This window comes from Sinohyriopsis cumingii, chromosome 15 (genome assembly GCF_028554795.1).
Source record: "Sinohyriopsis cumingii isolate HCF-2022 chromosome 15, ASM2855479v2, whole genome shotgun sequence".
Lineage (NCBI taxonomy): Eukaryota > Metazoa > Mollusca > Bivalvia > Unionida > Unionidae > Sinohyriopsis > Sinohyriopsis cumingii.
Genome location: NC_142975.1, coordinates 7,523,364 through 7,537,958, shown reverse-complemented (window position 1 = coordinate 7,537,958; position 14,595 = coordinate 7,523,364). Strand labels below are relative to the sequence as shown.

Below are 14,595 nucleotides of genomic sequence, written 5' to 3'. Positions count from 1 at the left end.
TCCGTTCTTCCTGGGTGTGCTCACAAGGGTGGTCTTGGTTGCACGTTTCGGCACAAGTACGGCACAAAGGAAACATCAGTTTGTCTTGGCAATGGTGAGGTGGTAACACTGGATGGTACAAGTCGGTGGGAGGCAAAACTTTACATTTGATCAAGCCTTCGTATTGTCGAATGTTTTTCAGGTCGATGTGTTCCGTGAACAATTGTGGGTGCCCTGCAGGAAAGCGACAATATTTGCACACGTAAGGATACAGCGAACACACGTCCAAGTATTTCATTTCTTCTCCTTTCTCTTCGTCGGTTTGGTACAGCAAACAGGTGGCACTGGTCCTTCCTCCGTACAAACTATTCCCGGGTTCAGGGGGTTCATGAACTGGTAACTTTCCACGAGGCGTTTAAACTCGGGATCGGTTTTCAAACGGTGATCGTACTCGTGTTCCCACATTTCCACCACTTGGTATCCTTCCTGTTCTAACTTTAGGCGTCTCTGACAAGTGGCTTGGTACAAGTCTTCCATGGTTCGTTGTAAAAACTGATTTTTAGTGTCACGATCAGGGTAACAGACGGGGCATCCGTGAAATAAGCAACCGTTAAACTCCTACACGATCTTGGGGTTTTCTAAGTCCCAGCCATCGACCGAATGCATTCAGATGGACTTTTCACCCCCTCCGTTGCGTGCGTGCTGAATCCATTTGTCTTCCTTGTCGCACAAGTAATGTAACCAGCGTAGGGCTTTGACCGAGTATTGACGTTTGACAAAGTGGGTCGTTTGAGGACTGATGACAGCCACGGTGTTTTCAGGCATGAATCGTTGGCGGTACACTAAGGAACACGCTTTGGCAATGGTGCAAGCTTCTTTCAAAGGATCGACCCCTCCGTGTTCCATGAACAGTTCTCGAAATTTTCCACAGCAACGCCGTAAAATGTCCACGTCGGAACGACAATACTTTAACAGTTCTTCCAGAAAGTCGAAAGGGTCGGAGGCATGGACCTGGTACCAAGCGTAGAAAGCTTCTCGTTGTTCGGTACGCATGTTGTCGGGGTCGTAGTCTTTAGTCTCAGGCAAATGGGGTAGAACGGCATGTTAATTGGCTTCCGTATTGAAAAAGTGTGGAAAGTACCCTTTAGCCATTTCTGTCATTCCAAACGTTTTAGGCATTCGACTCAAAGGCATGGCCAAGTAACTCATCGAATCTTTAAACTGTACTTGTCCCACTTGCATGAAAATGATTTTGGCTCCGTTCAAAGTTACTTTAGGACGCTCGGTACCATGTTCCGTATATTATCTCAAAAGAAACTGTCCATCGTATCAGGAGAAATTGTGAGCCATCACCGTGGCATAACGATGACAATCTCCGTAACGTTCGATGTCCTCTTGGCTCCACGTCTTGTTGATGGGGTCTAAAACCCATTGAGCGAAATCTGCTAGAGTGTTCGGTCCTCGAAAGATTTTTTCACGCCCTCCAGGAATCTTATTGCAGTGAGGGCAATGACTGAAAATAGGTTCTTGAATGCACTTCTCGCACGCTCGATGAGCCACGCAGAAATTAGGAATGTGAATGCCGGTCTCTTGCATACATTCAAAATCGAAAAAGATGAAATTGCCTTTCTTCTTCTTGTGACCGTCCTCTTTCTCTGGTTGGGGTTGGTATTTTTGCACGTAGCATTAATGTTCCGTGTCCACGATGTGGTGACAAATGTGACATTTTTCTTTCCTCGACATACGTGTGCCTTGGTAGTATTGGTACATAGGCCTTGTCCACAAGTAGGGCACAATCTCAGGAGTTGACAAGCACATTTCTGCTGTGAACCTTGCATCTTCAGATGTTGTTGGTAGCAGTCAGAGCTGACAAACATACGCAGACAAGGAGGACAATGCACTCATTCTCACCCTTCGTTCAGACAGGGTTGAGAGGCCAAACACCCTGAGTATTTCGATCCGCAACGCTTGTGTTGCTCTCGATTGTTATAGCCATAGTCACATTTCTCACAGTAATAACTGTATCCCAGAAATCCGGTGATGCTGATAATGGTATCGAAATGTTCATCGTGATGATAGAGATGAATGTATTTTCCATCCTTAAAGTCTGTCCCTCGAAACAACAGAAGCCCGCGCACTTCTTGAGGTTGCATTTTCAAGGTGTAGAGTGAAGCTAGGATATCTTGCAATTTTTGCAGCTCAGGAATGCCACAGGGTGTGTCTTTGGACAGACCAGCTTGTTGCAACAGGAGTTCTGCTTCGTTTTGTTGTTTGGCTCGGTCCGATTTTTGAATAGTTTTCCAGGCTCTTTTCCATTCTTTCGTGTCGTTCTTGTTGGCATAGGTTCGTCCCACCACGATAGCCCTGGCTAAACACATGTGGTCTTGAGGGTTGTGCAATAAGGTCTTTCTGCGTTGTCCGGTCCCTTGAGGAGGAGAAACGTGGGTCATGTCCAGTGTGGCTTTTCCATCAGTGATGTCCAACTGGTCATTGAATTGTTGTACGTGTTGAATCTTGTCCATGACTTTGGAAGCGGTCAATTCTGCAGGGCTGCTAAACTCGATCCAAACAGGGGATTTCAAGCCGTCGTGTTGTATGGAAAGTCTCAAGCGATGGTCTTCTTTGGGTTGACACTGTCGCTTGAGTGTGGTAAGCAAAGAATCTCACATCTCGGTGATGAACCCTTCTGCTTTCTCTAACGGTACTTCGGACTTGAAATCTTTAAACTTCACCATGTATTTGTAAGCCGTGGTTCTAAATTTTCTAGAGGGACGCTTTTCCGTCTCTTCAATGGAATAGTACTTTTCAGGGTTGACTAAGGGTGGTGAACTTTGTTTAGAGGGTTTGGATTCTGGTTCACTCATGTCCTCTTCAAAATCACTGGCATGAATTTGTGCCAAGACTTCAGTCCTGGTACGAGGCGATAGATCATGTTTCTGCCTCTTACTTTCTTCTTCTTTCTTCTCATATGAATTGGATCGTTTCATCTTGATAGCAAAATGTCAAATGACTAAAGTTTAAACACCATGGACTAATTTATAGTCATGGCAGACCAGCGTCTATAAAGGGTATGTGTCTTGTCCTTTCACTATTCATTTCACTCTCAAACCAAGTAGAACGATGGAAGAGACTACCCAGATCGAACGTTTCATCAGAGCTTTGCGAGGGGTCATTAGAAAATTCTGACAGAAGAAAGGACATTGGTCTTCAGAGTGTCCAGACCGTCAAAAAAGCAAAACAGGGGTTAAAAGAGACAAAAGTCAAGATACCTGTTATCATTGTCAAGAAAAAGGACATTGGTCTCCAGATTGCCCTAAGAAAAAAGAGGAGCAGCAAGAAGAAGAGAGGGATTATGAAGGGGAAGAAGAAGAGGAAGAAAGTAGACAGGTGAAGAAAAAAAAACAGGAGAAGAAAAGAAGATGGGAAGAAAGTGAGGAGGAAGAAGAGGAAAAGACTGTGAAGATGAAGAAATTTAAAAAACAGAGAGAATAAAAAAAAGAGACAGAAGAAGTCTATGAACTTTTTAAAGTGTTATGCTGTGAATTGTGAATTGAATTGTAAATATTTATAAAAGAATAAATTAATTATAAAAGGTAAGTGTCTTTGGGTTTTGATTTTAAAATAAGAACCTACACTCACGCGCTCATACACAGACACGTACTATAGGGGTAAAATGTAGGGTTTTTATTGAGTTATTGGCAATTGAAAGTCTATTTCTTTTCGAGAGACATGGGTGGCCGTGAAAAGAGCCTTTTTTGGTGTAGGGGTGAGTTTAAGCAATCAACTTTAACTGTCTTAAGCCTTTGCCACGGCCAAGGCCTACTTCTGGACTGCGTACTGTTGATGATGATGATGATGTGGTTGAAATCACTAAGGGTGGTAAGGTAGGCTTAGTCAAAGGGTTGGAGTCTTTAGCTCGGGAAGGTAGTATTCTCTTTGGTCTTAATAAAGAAGTCTGATACTTTGTTTCAGACTTCTTAACTCCACTAAAATGTCTAACAGTACCGTGACCGTTTGATTTTCACACCCTCGTTTCTTTGCTGCTGCTTGTTCTTGCTGTTGTTTTTCTCTTACCTCTTCTTCTTGCTGCTGTTGCTGTAGGAGAAAAGCTTGTTCTGCTTCCTTTTGCTGTTGTATAAATTTCTCCAATTCTTCTTTCTGTCTGTCTAAAATTCTCCACGTGCGGTAATGAAGGAGAAGGTGACGAAGGTTCCGGAACAAATTCTTGCGAGGTAAGAAAATCCACTAAATCCCAATTCACCTCTTCTGAAAGTAAGTCCGGGTTCCCTTGGGTAGTCTCCACGGCTGGTGCACCCCAATTTATCGTTTTCTGAGTTTCCGTCATGCTGAAAGACTGTCGCATGGATTGACTGCGCACAGGCGCTAGCGAATCTGTATAGGCCACGTGACGTCACGGACTACTCTCTTCGGATTGGACGTGGGCTGACTGAATTTTGTAACGCGTGTTTGGATTGGTGAACTAACTCAATCCGTTTCAATCCTTCCTCTCCCTATACATAAGCGCAGTTCACTGGATTCCTTCACCTGTTCTCGGTACCCCCAACATGTGGACCACAGTTGAATCGTCGACTCTTGTTTCTTCCATGATGTTTCGGACGGACATACCGATGTATGTCCGATCCAAGTGGACTATTGTCCACAGGACAGACACCAGTCTGTGGATAAGAAGAATCTATGTGGAGAGGCAAGGATGCCTAAAGAGAGTACTAATATATCGCCCTGCAGTCAGGCGCAGCTTAAGAAGAAGAAGATCTAGCAGATGCCTTGTATGTTAATATTAAGTGTATATTAACATAAAACCAAAGGCCCTTTTCAGAGCCCCTTCATAGTTTCGAAAAGATCTTGACTTTTATTGCCTACCCCATTTTAAAAAAAAAAAATACAGACCTACTCTGTTAAATTTCCCTTGTTAATTTCTCTTGTCGCTAAACAAGCCCAGGGTGGTTAATGTTAAATTTCCCTTGTCGGTAAACAGACCCACCATTTATTCCCCATGTTAATTTCCCTTTGTCGCTAAACAAGCCCAGGGTTATTGCCCATGTTAAATTTCCATTGTCGCTAATCAAGCCCAGGGTGGTTTGTAATGCTAATTCTCATTGTCGCCAAATCGCCCCTATTCACTACTAATATATAATGTAGTAAACAAAAGGTAGACCCGGCATTTCGTGAAGAAATTCCAGTGTTCTGGACCCATATTGAGATAAAAATCATAATCAATCAATCAAAAGAAAAAGGATTTCAACCATGTTGATAAGTGGTACAAAAGTGACTTAATCATTTGCTAGAATCGATTACTGGAGAAGTGATGAAGATGATAAAAGAACGCGCTTTTCTGGAAAGATATCACATGTGTATCTTTCGGTTCTTACAGAAGGATGGAAATTAACTTTAGCTCTTTACAAACTCGTCAACATGTCTAAAATTGCAAAATTAGGCGATTCCCTTCTGGTGCAAATGAATAAAGCACCCCGTGAGCCAGAGGAATTTGTACGGAAAATATCCAGATTTTTTTCAAGATGCCACAAGGCCTCGTGAAGATGTCATAATAGAGAAAAGCAACAGAGCAAGAAAATAATGGGATAAGATAAACAGAAAAAGCAGCAAAAGAAACAGCAGGGAGAAGAGGTGGAGCAATGACATATAGAGACAGAGAAGGTCGATGTCTCCTGCTGAAAGAGGGGACTCTCTGCAGTAATATACCCAAAACGAGACCTAGTCGTCCTGAATACCGTCATTAATATATCAATAGACTGCATGGACAATCTAGGGGCAAACAAACCATATTTAATGTTTGATTCCATTATATTAAATCCCCTAACGAAATGTTAATTAATGCTTGCCCTCCATGTAATGAGGTCAATAACTTCTAAGAATGTAACAACGTAGCCTAAATGCTGAATTTCAATTTGAAGCTCAGGTTAAATTTACGATTGTTCCCAGAGTGTCCACTAGTGTAAACTCAATGCTTAATGATAATTCCTGTTTGCACCGAGGCTGACCCATATGACTTTCATTTTTGTTCCCATTTCGACTTCCAATACTAATGAGAAATGTGATTGTCTGTAGACGTGGGTGCTGGTCAGTAGGTGCGAATGCTGGTTAGTACGACGCTGCATTGGTCAGTAGGCGTTGGTGCTCGGCAGTAAGATGATATGTTGGTCAGTAAGTGCGTGTGCTAGTTGGTAAGACTGCCTGCATATCAGCTGGTCAGTAAAACGCTGTATTGGTGAACTGAAGTGCATTCTGGTTAGTAACATAATATTTTGGTTAGTCGGTGTCAGTGTTTTACGTATTAACTTTCCTCACACCATCTCACGTTGTTCATCATGTGGTTGTTTTTCATATTCCCTTTATCGCCAGATAATCCCAACCGTCGCAGCGGTCCCCCTTCATTACTATTATTATAGGTGCTGTCAAATACGAACCCTTCGTCAACATAAATAGGTTCATGCGGTGTTTGCCGTCATATACACCAATTTCTTGTTGCATTTGCCCCAATCTCTAAACACTTTGCCTACATTGTGATCAAGCTTGATGAACGCAATTATTCTGATGGAAATACAAATTATATAATCTTAAAATAAATGTAGGTTAGTTTTCACGTGACGTCACAAAACGTGTGTACTTCCATATCCGCCGTTTTTAGCCCCTAGCCCCTCAAATCGGCACTTAATAACATTGTTCTTCCCGCATAATTACGAAGGCACGTCTCATTTTGTGCGTAAGAATATAATAATACAACACATTCTGTTCTGCATATCAAACGCACGAGACAGAATGCGTGACTTTTCTACTTGTTTTCTTCAAGTAAAACGTTTAAATTTCAACAATCTTTGTTATTCTTTCATAAGCAAAAAGATCGATTGATAAACAAACGCATAAACAAATGGATACACAAACAAGCAGAAACATTTAATGATTTTTAATTTTCATGGGATGAAATCAATCATTTGGTTATCTTTCAAGTTAAAAAGCTAATTGTTAATATATAATTTAATATTTCTAAAAGCATTTCAGGAATACTTCGTTTTGACATTCGACACAAAGTCATGTTCCGTTTTGCATGTGTTTCGTTTGAATACAGTGAAGATGTAACGTCTTTTTGAACGGTTATCACTTTTATTCAGTATCATTCTACGTCGATCATCTCCACAACAAATACAATATTTGACCAGTCTAATTAAACTGGTTTGTCAACTGTCTTTGGTACAAGCACCGGTTGTCGCGAGAAGTATTTGTACATAAAAGTTCTGGCATAAAACACATGCTGTAAAATTTTAATTCATAACTGATATTGTATCCCGAAATTCATTGTCCGGAAATACTCTTTCAAGATGACAAGCTTAGGGATATGATACGATACACTTTTTAAAATTGTAAATATTGCCTGTTTGTAAAATAAGAATGCATTTCTATTTGATAGCAATATACATGATTACGGTTCAGCTTCACTTTTATGTATTTCGATAAAAGCAAGGGAACTTCTAGACTTAGTTTTATTTTCGTTATATAAGGCACTTAATTTCAAGTTTAATATATGTATTGTTTCAATGAAGTAAATGTCCTTATCGACACTTAAATCATATTATTATCTTAAATATACATGGTGACTAATGTTGACAAAGGTTTGTTAGGGACTCATAATGGCGGCGTAAGTGCGATCGCATTGCATTGTGGGTATTTGCGTACTCAATCGTGACGTTGGAGAAAATAACCCATAGTTTAATCGTTGTTTTTTATGGGGTTTTTTAGTGATACTTTTATGGTCTTCATTCACATTTTGGCAGAGCATGCGCGATAGAGTATAGACACTTAAATACATAAATAAACAAATAAAGAAATAATAATAATAACAACAATAATAATATGCATATACGCGTACTCTCTCCTTTTTCTTTCTGCCGATAGGATCCGGAACGCAGAGTAGGCGGTGTTGTTGCTGTAGAATATATTCCCACCCAATGGTGCCCTTATGTCGGTACGACCGTACCGGAAAGATATGGTTTGGGGGTCAGTACCATACTGGTAAGAGTTAGTACCTACTTGTACCACTGTCCCCACCTTTCTCCTTCCCGAGTCCCCCTGGCTTTATCTTACAGTTGACCTTTTCGGGTGAAGGCGCAGTTCTTTGTTCTGTGTATTTTGATGCCTCTTGTCCATTTGATGACAGTATGATGTGAGACCTGTTTTGTTTACAATTTGTTTTCGTTATTGCCAGCAAGAATATAATGTAACATCAGTTTTCTCTGTTTAATTTCACTATAAAAGAGATTGATGAACGGTAAATGAAGTTGTATGTAAAGTATTTGTCTCTTGAAATGGACGCTGGCGTAACTTATCCTGGACGTATTTGACGCACTTTGCATTTACTTTGACCTTTTCAGAAAAATACTCATTTCATAGTGATACCTCTCATTACTCTATTTTAACAAAGTATGGATAATAAATGACAATGATATATTCTTTCATACTCTTATTGTGTCTTTAAAACAGAACCATTGTGCATTTCATCCTCATTTTGGCGCATTTGATAGCCTTTATATTCTTCCGGTGACACAATTGCACATATGCGTCAGTAAAAACAATATTGCAGAGCAACATTAATAGCACACGGAGAATTCAAGCGTACAGGAAAACTTACAAGAAGAAATTTAACTTAACATTCCTAAAGCTTTTCTGTTATCATACTTTTGGTCTGGGAATAGATTTTGTGTCAAAGGCTAAAATAATGAAATTGGAAAAAATCATTATGGTATTATAATAAAATTGTCTACTTATAATAAAAGAATATTATATTTAGTGTATGACTTTACCTCAGTCCTTGAATGCAATGATTCTGAAACTTCAAAACTGTTTTGCATCATTCATGACATATTTCTCTAGAAGCACAGAGACATACGACAATAATATTACAGTAGACGGTTATATTTTCATTTATTATAATTATTAACATTATCAACAATTTTTTTTTTTAAAAATTGGTTAAAATAAATAACAAGGTTGATTGAAAAATTTAGAGTTAAAGTAAGCTTACTTGTTTATCAGATAGAAAATAATAATACAAACCTCATCATTCCTATCTTAATATCAGTCTTAGTTGAATTCAATTATGGGTGCATAGAAACACAGGAATGCACCTAAATGCCAGAACTCACTGAAACGCCGGAACGCAGTAGAGTAGAAACACCGGAACACACATCAGTTATATCGTATATACCATATCGTATATTGGTGGTGTATGTATAATTCATATTTGTGATATTTAACAGTAGTTATATAATAAATTAATATGTAATTTGTTTTCTGCAAGTGATGCAACATTAAACTAAAAGAAGCTGGAAACTGCGCATTTTGGCGACAGTTCTTATAGTAACAAAATTTAATATTAACAGCGTGTAATGCAATTTATACATGAGTTTAATGCTTCAGCTCTTAATAATAAAAACATATTAATATTGATTTAATATTGATTTCTTAAGTTGATTATTATGTTGTGGTTATTACTTATTAATTTTTCTTATTATCTTAAGTTCCGAGATGTGTAAGAATTGTGCAACCCAGCATGCAAAACAGCTGTATAGTTTGAGTGTAACTATCATGAATTATGCGTGCAAATGGTCTAAATGCAAAGAAACATGCGATATTGGCGTGTCAATTCATTTCTGTCATTCGTTGACCTTTTATAAACCTCTTCTGCTATTTGAAGAAGAGTATGGGATAGTGGTAGAAATGGGTTTAATACACAAAGACAAGATTTGGATCATATTTCAAAATGTATTTGTTGCATATAACACACAAATGTTTCAAAATTAATATACAAATAAGGCTTGCCCACTCAGAAATAAAATAATATTAAATGTAGCAACAACATGAATTAACACATACCAAGTTATATCAAATAAATTGATAAGACTTTGGCCTCACCATTCAGCCTCATTGCCAAAAAATGTATGAATCATTGCGCAGTTTTACCCGATGAGCAGCATTAGCCAACATGGTGACATATATATATAGTCACTAAAATATACAAAGTAATTAACACGTTGCCATGCTATATATTCCAAAGGACAATTTACTAGTTTATACAAGTTTATATACAAAGCATCACATAACCTACCATGAATTTATGATATAATTCCTATTAATATTAACTTTAAAACTTATACAAATATGAACAAGAAAAGCGGGCATGCAAAGATATTAGTTTCACAGCAATCAAACATTAGATTGTTGTTTCATATAACACACAAATGTTTCAAAATTAATTTACAAATAAGGCTTGCCCACTCAGAAATAAAATAATATTAAATGTAGCAACAACAGGAATAAACATGCTATTTACTCGTCTTAGTCTTTTGGCATCTATCTTTATATTTAGATAATTAAAATAATTGTCCATGCATAAATCTTGATACACTTCCACTGTACGGCTATTTAAATTGCTTATTTTGATGAAGTTTGTTCATGCCGGCATTAATAATCATATTATGTATTTATTAGTAAGAGATTAAGCATTATAATTATGTAACAATTGTATTAGACACTATTAATAGTAAATGTTCAAAATTTCACAATTTTCAGCATGGTATATACGATATTGCGTTCTGCTGTTTCTACTCTACTGCGTTTCGGTGTGTTCCGGTGTTTCTATGTAACGTTCAATTATAATTTGAGAGGAATCATTGGAATTACAAAGTATTCATTGACTGTTTGGACTCGGAGACTATTTTGGGATTATTGTAAATTCAGAATCATTCAGAGACATTCTGGATAATATCCTGGTGATACATCAAGAATGGTAACACATTAATACATTCAGGGCTATTGGTACATCAGCACATTAAAGACCTGTAATTCATTCATAACACTATATACTTTTGGACTTGAGATAGAACTTTTGGGATTATTATGGAGATTATTCACAATACTGTTAAGTTCCTTTTAAATTTTCACTTTTTATTCCTGGGAAATAAATTTTTGTTGCATTTTGCTAACTTATTGGTTTAAGCTATTTTCATACCAGCCTGTGTTTTATCCGCTATTCCAGATGTACTTCTGTTGGGGAGGAATTTGTGTTTAATGTTTTATCTCCCATCTTTAGCTTGCCTCTACTGCAAAGCTATTGCATTAGCCCTGACATTTCTTGGGTTTACCTATTTGTTATAGTTGTTGTAGGGTTTAATGACATTTTTCAGCACAAGATAGACTATACATGGCAACCAGTATAACTGGTGGAGGAAGAACCCTGGAAAACCCTGGAAAGAACCACTGACCCATGAGAAGCTACTGGCAAGTTTTCTCACGTACACACTTTAGTCAAGCCTGAGACTTGAACCCACACAGACAGATGTGAGATGGAAGTGATCTGGAATGATGAGCGCTTTAGACCACTTGGCCACTTGGAGCCCCTGGGTTTCATCTAGAAAATATTCAGCAGTCAGAGGAAAGATATGTTCTGCAGATGGATATCTTATGAGATTTACACATGGACATTGATGTTTCTGAAACTGAATCATCCGTCTAAAAATGATGAACATGTTGTAAATAGTGTATAAATAACTTGTTTAAGACTTGGACAAATAACAAATAACACAAATTATACATGTCTTTGTAGACAAATTTATTTGTAACAATTGGTGAAAAATTCTTGGATTTTTATCAGATATAAAGGAGAAATTAAAGTAAGAATGAATGCATGTGCATGATGTTTACAGAATTTTCCAGCTAGTTTAAAACTTGCCATGGCACAAGCATCTAGTCACATCTTAGTGATGCTAGGATACAGCAGTAGCAATGCTGATAATAGCGCTGGGATGAATGAAATAAAAAAAGGTAATATTTTACTGGCACAGGTTAATTGTTTCTTTATTTAGCTCAAGAACAAATACATCTTTAACCACATGTATAAAGTTGTGCTTTAAAACTTGGGTCAGGAACCATAAATTGTCATTGTGTTATATAACATAGCATGCAATATCAAGACCAGTAACATGCATGAAACTTGATAAAAATCAGATGCATTTTGATCACTAAAATAGGTATCAGTAATCCATATTGCATGCTTTATTGTCAGGGTTAAATCTTAAGCACTGTTTGTGTCGAAATCTTTGGACAATTGCAAGCATCTCTTGTAATATCACATGATTAAAAGACTTCAAGCAGATGAAGGTTGCTATGATCCACATTTCACATTTTTATGGCTTATGTGAAGTTTAGAGTTTAGCTCATGAACATGTACGTTTTTACCACCTGTATAATACTTTATTGCTGTAACTGGAATCGTAATGCTTGGTAAGAAGATGTATCTTGATAAGTACTAACGGTACACCCTCAACATAAAGTAGGTCACAAGGGACACTTGCTTCATGCTTAATTGACTTAGGTAAAATATTTTATTTTTACTGCATATGGTTGAATCATTAAACTAGATGATTGTATGCCTCACACTTAGTACTACACCCAGACCAAAATAGTGTGACCTGTATTGCACATTTCATTGGCTTAGATTAAAGTTTTGCATTTAGTTCATGTCCATATAATGTTTTCGGCATGCTGTGTATATTTTATCCTGTCTAGGATCATGGAACGTAAGCATTTTCATTTCATTGGCAGGTTCTTATGGTCCAGTGTTTATACTTAAATGACTTGAGTTATATTTTGTGCTTCATGTTCATTTCTCAGGCACTACTCATGCTAAAATTGAGGTTTATGATGATATACATACCTGTTACTACTATACCTTTACACTGTTACTACTATGGTACTACAATGTTACTACTATGCCATTATAATGTTTTTACTACACCATTATAATGTTACTACTACACCATTACAATGTTACTTCTAAACCATTACATTGTTACTAATACACCATTACAGTGTTACTACAAAATTACAGTGTTACTACTACACCATTACAATGTTACTACTACACCATTACAATGTTACTACAACACCATTACAATGTTACTACTACACCATTACAATGTTACTACTACACCATTACAATGTTACTGCTACACCATTACAATGTTACTACTACACCATTAGTGTTACTACTACACCATTACAATGTTACAACAACACCATTACAATGTTACTACTACACCATTAGTGTTACTACAAAATTACAGTGTTACTACTACACCATTACAGTGTTACTACTACACCATTACAATGTTACTACTACACCATTACAATGTTACTACAACACCATTACAATGTTACTACTACACCATTAGTGTTACTACAAAATTACAGTGTTTCTACTACACCATTACAGTGTTACTACAACACCATTACAATGTTACTACTACACCATTACAATGTTACTACTACAACATTACAATGTTACTACTACACCATTACAGTGTTACTACTACACCATTACAGTGTTACTACAACACCATTACAATGTTACTACTACACCATTACAATGTTACTACTACAACATTACAATGTTACTACTACACCATTACAGTGTTACTACTACACCATTACAGTGTTACTACAACACCATTACAATGTTACTACTACACCATTATAATGTTTTTACTACACCATTATAATGTTACTACTACACCATTACAATGTTACTTCTAAACCATTACATTGTTACTAATACACCATTACAGTGTTACTACAAAATTACAGTGTTACTACTACACCATTACAATGTTACTACTACACCATTACAATGTTACTACTACACCATTACAGTGTTACTACAACACCATTACAATGTTACTACTACACCATTACAGTGTTACTACTACACCATTACAATGTTACTACTACACCATTACAATGTTACTGCTACACCATTACAATGTTACTACTACACCATTAGTGTTACTACTACACCATTACAATGTTACAACAACACCATTACAATGTTACTACTACACCATTAGTGTTACTACAAAATTACAGTGTTACTACTACACCATTACAATGTTACTACTACACCATTACAATGTTACTACAACACCATTACAATGTTACTACTACACCATTAGTGTTACTACAAAATTACAGTGTTTCTACTACACCATTACAGTGTTACTACAACACCATTACAATGTTACTACTACACCATTATAATGTTACTACAACACCATTACAGTGTTACTACTACACCATTACAATGTTACTACAACACCATTACAATGTTTTTACTACACCATTATAATGTTACTACTACACCATTACAATGTTACTACTACACCATTACAATGTTACTACTACACCATTACAGTGTTACTACTACACCATTACAGTGTTACTACAACACCATTACAATGTTACTACTACACCATTACAGTGTTACTACTACACCATTACAATGTTACTACAACACCATTACAGTTACTACTACACCATTACAGTGTTACTACAACACCATTACAATGTTACTACTACACCATTACAGTGTTACTACAACACCATTACAGTGTTACTACTACACCATTACAGTGTTACTACTACACCATTACAATGTTACTACAACACCATTACAGTGTTACTACTACACCATTACAGTGTTACTACAACACCATTACAGTGTTACTACTACACCATTACAATGTTACTACT

The 14,595-nt window shown here is 37.1% G+C and overlaps 1 protein-coding gene and 1 long non-coding RNA gene across 4 annotated transcripts in view; one reads left to right on the top strand and one right to left on the bottom strand.

Annotated features, from left to right (window-relative positions):
- The window catches only part of LOC149781220 (uncharacterized), a 44,483-nt gene extending 36,473 nt beyond the window's left edge, over positions 1–8,010 (bottom strand). The window contains exon 1 of the long non-coding RNA XR_016414657.1: positions 7,883–8,010. This is a non-coding gene — a long non-coding RNA (uncharacterized LOC149781220). The remainder of the gene's footprint in view (positions 1–7,882) is intronic.
- LOC149781219 (solute carrier family 25 member 35-like) overlaps positions 7,909–14,595 on the top strand; it is a 46,597-nt gene continuing 39,910 nt past the window's right edge. The window contains exon 1 of one of the 3 annotated variants that reach the window (XM_089935305.1): positions 7,909–8,025. The gene's annotated coding sequence lies outside the window, so the exon portion shown is untranslated. The other 2 variants (XM_089935307.1, XM_089935306.1) reach the window with 2 other exon arrangements.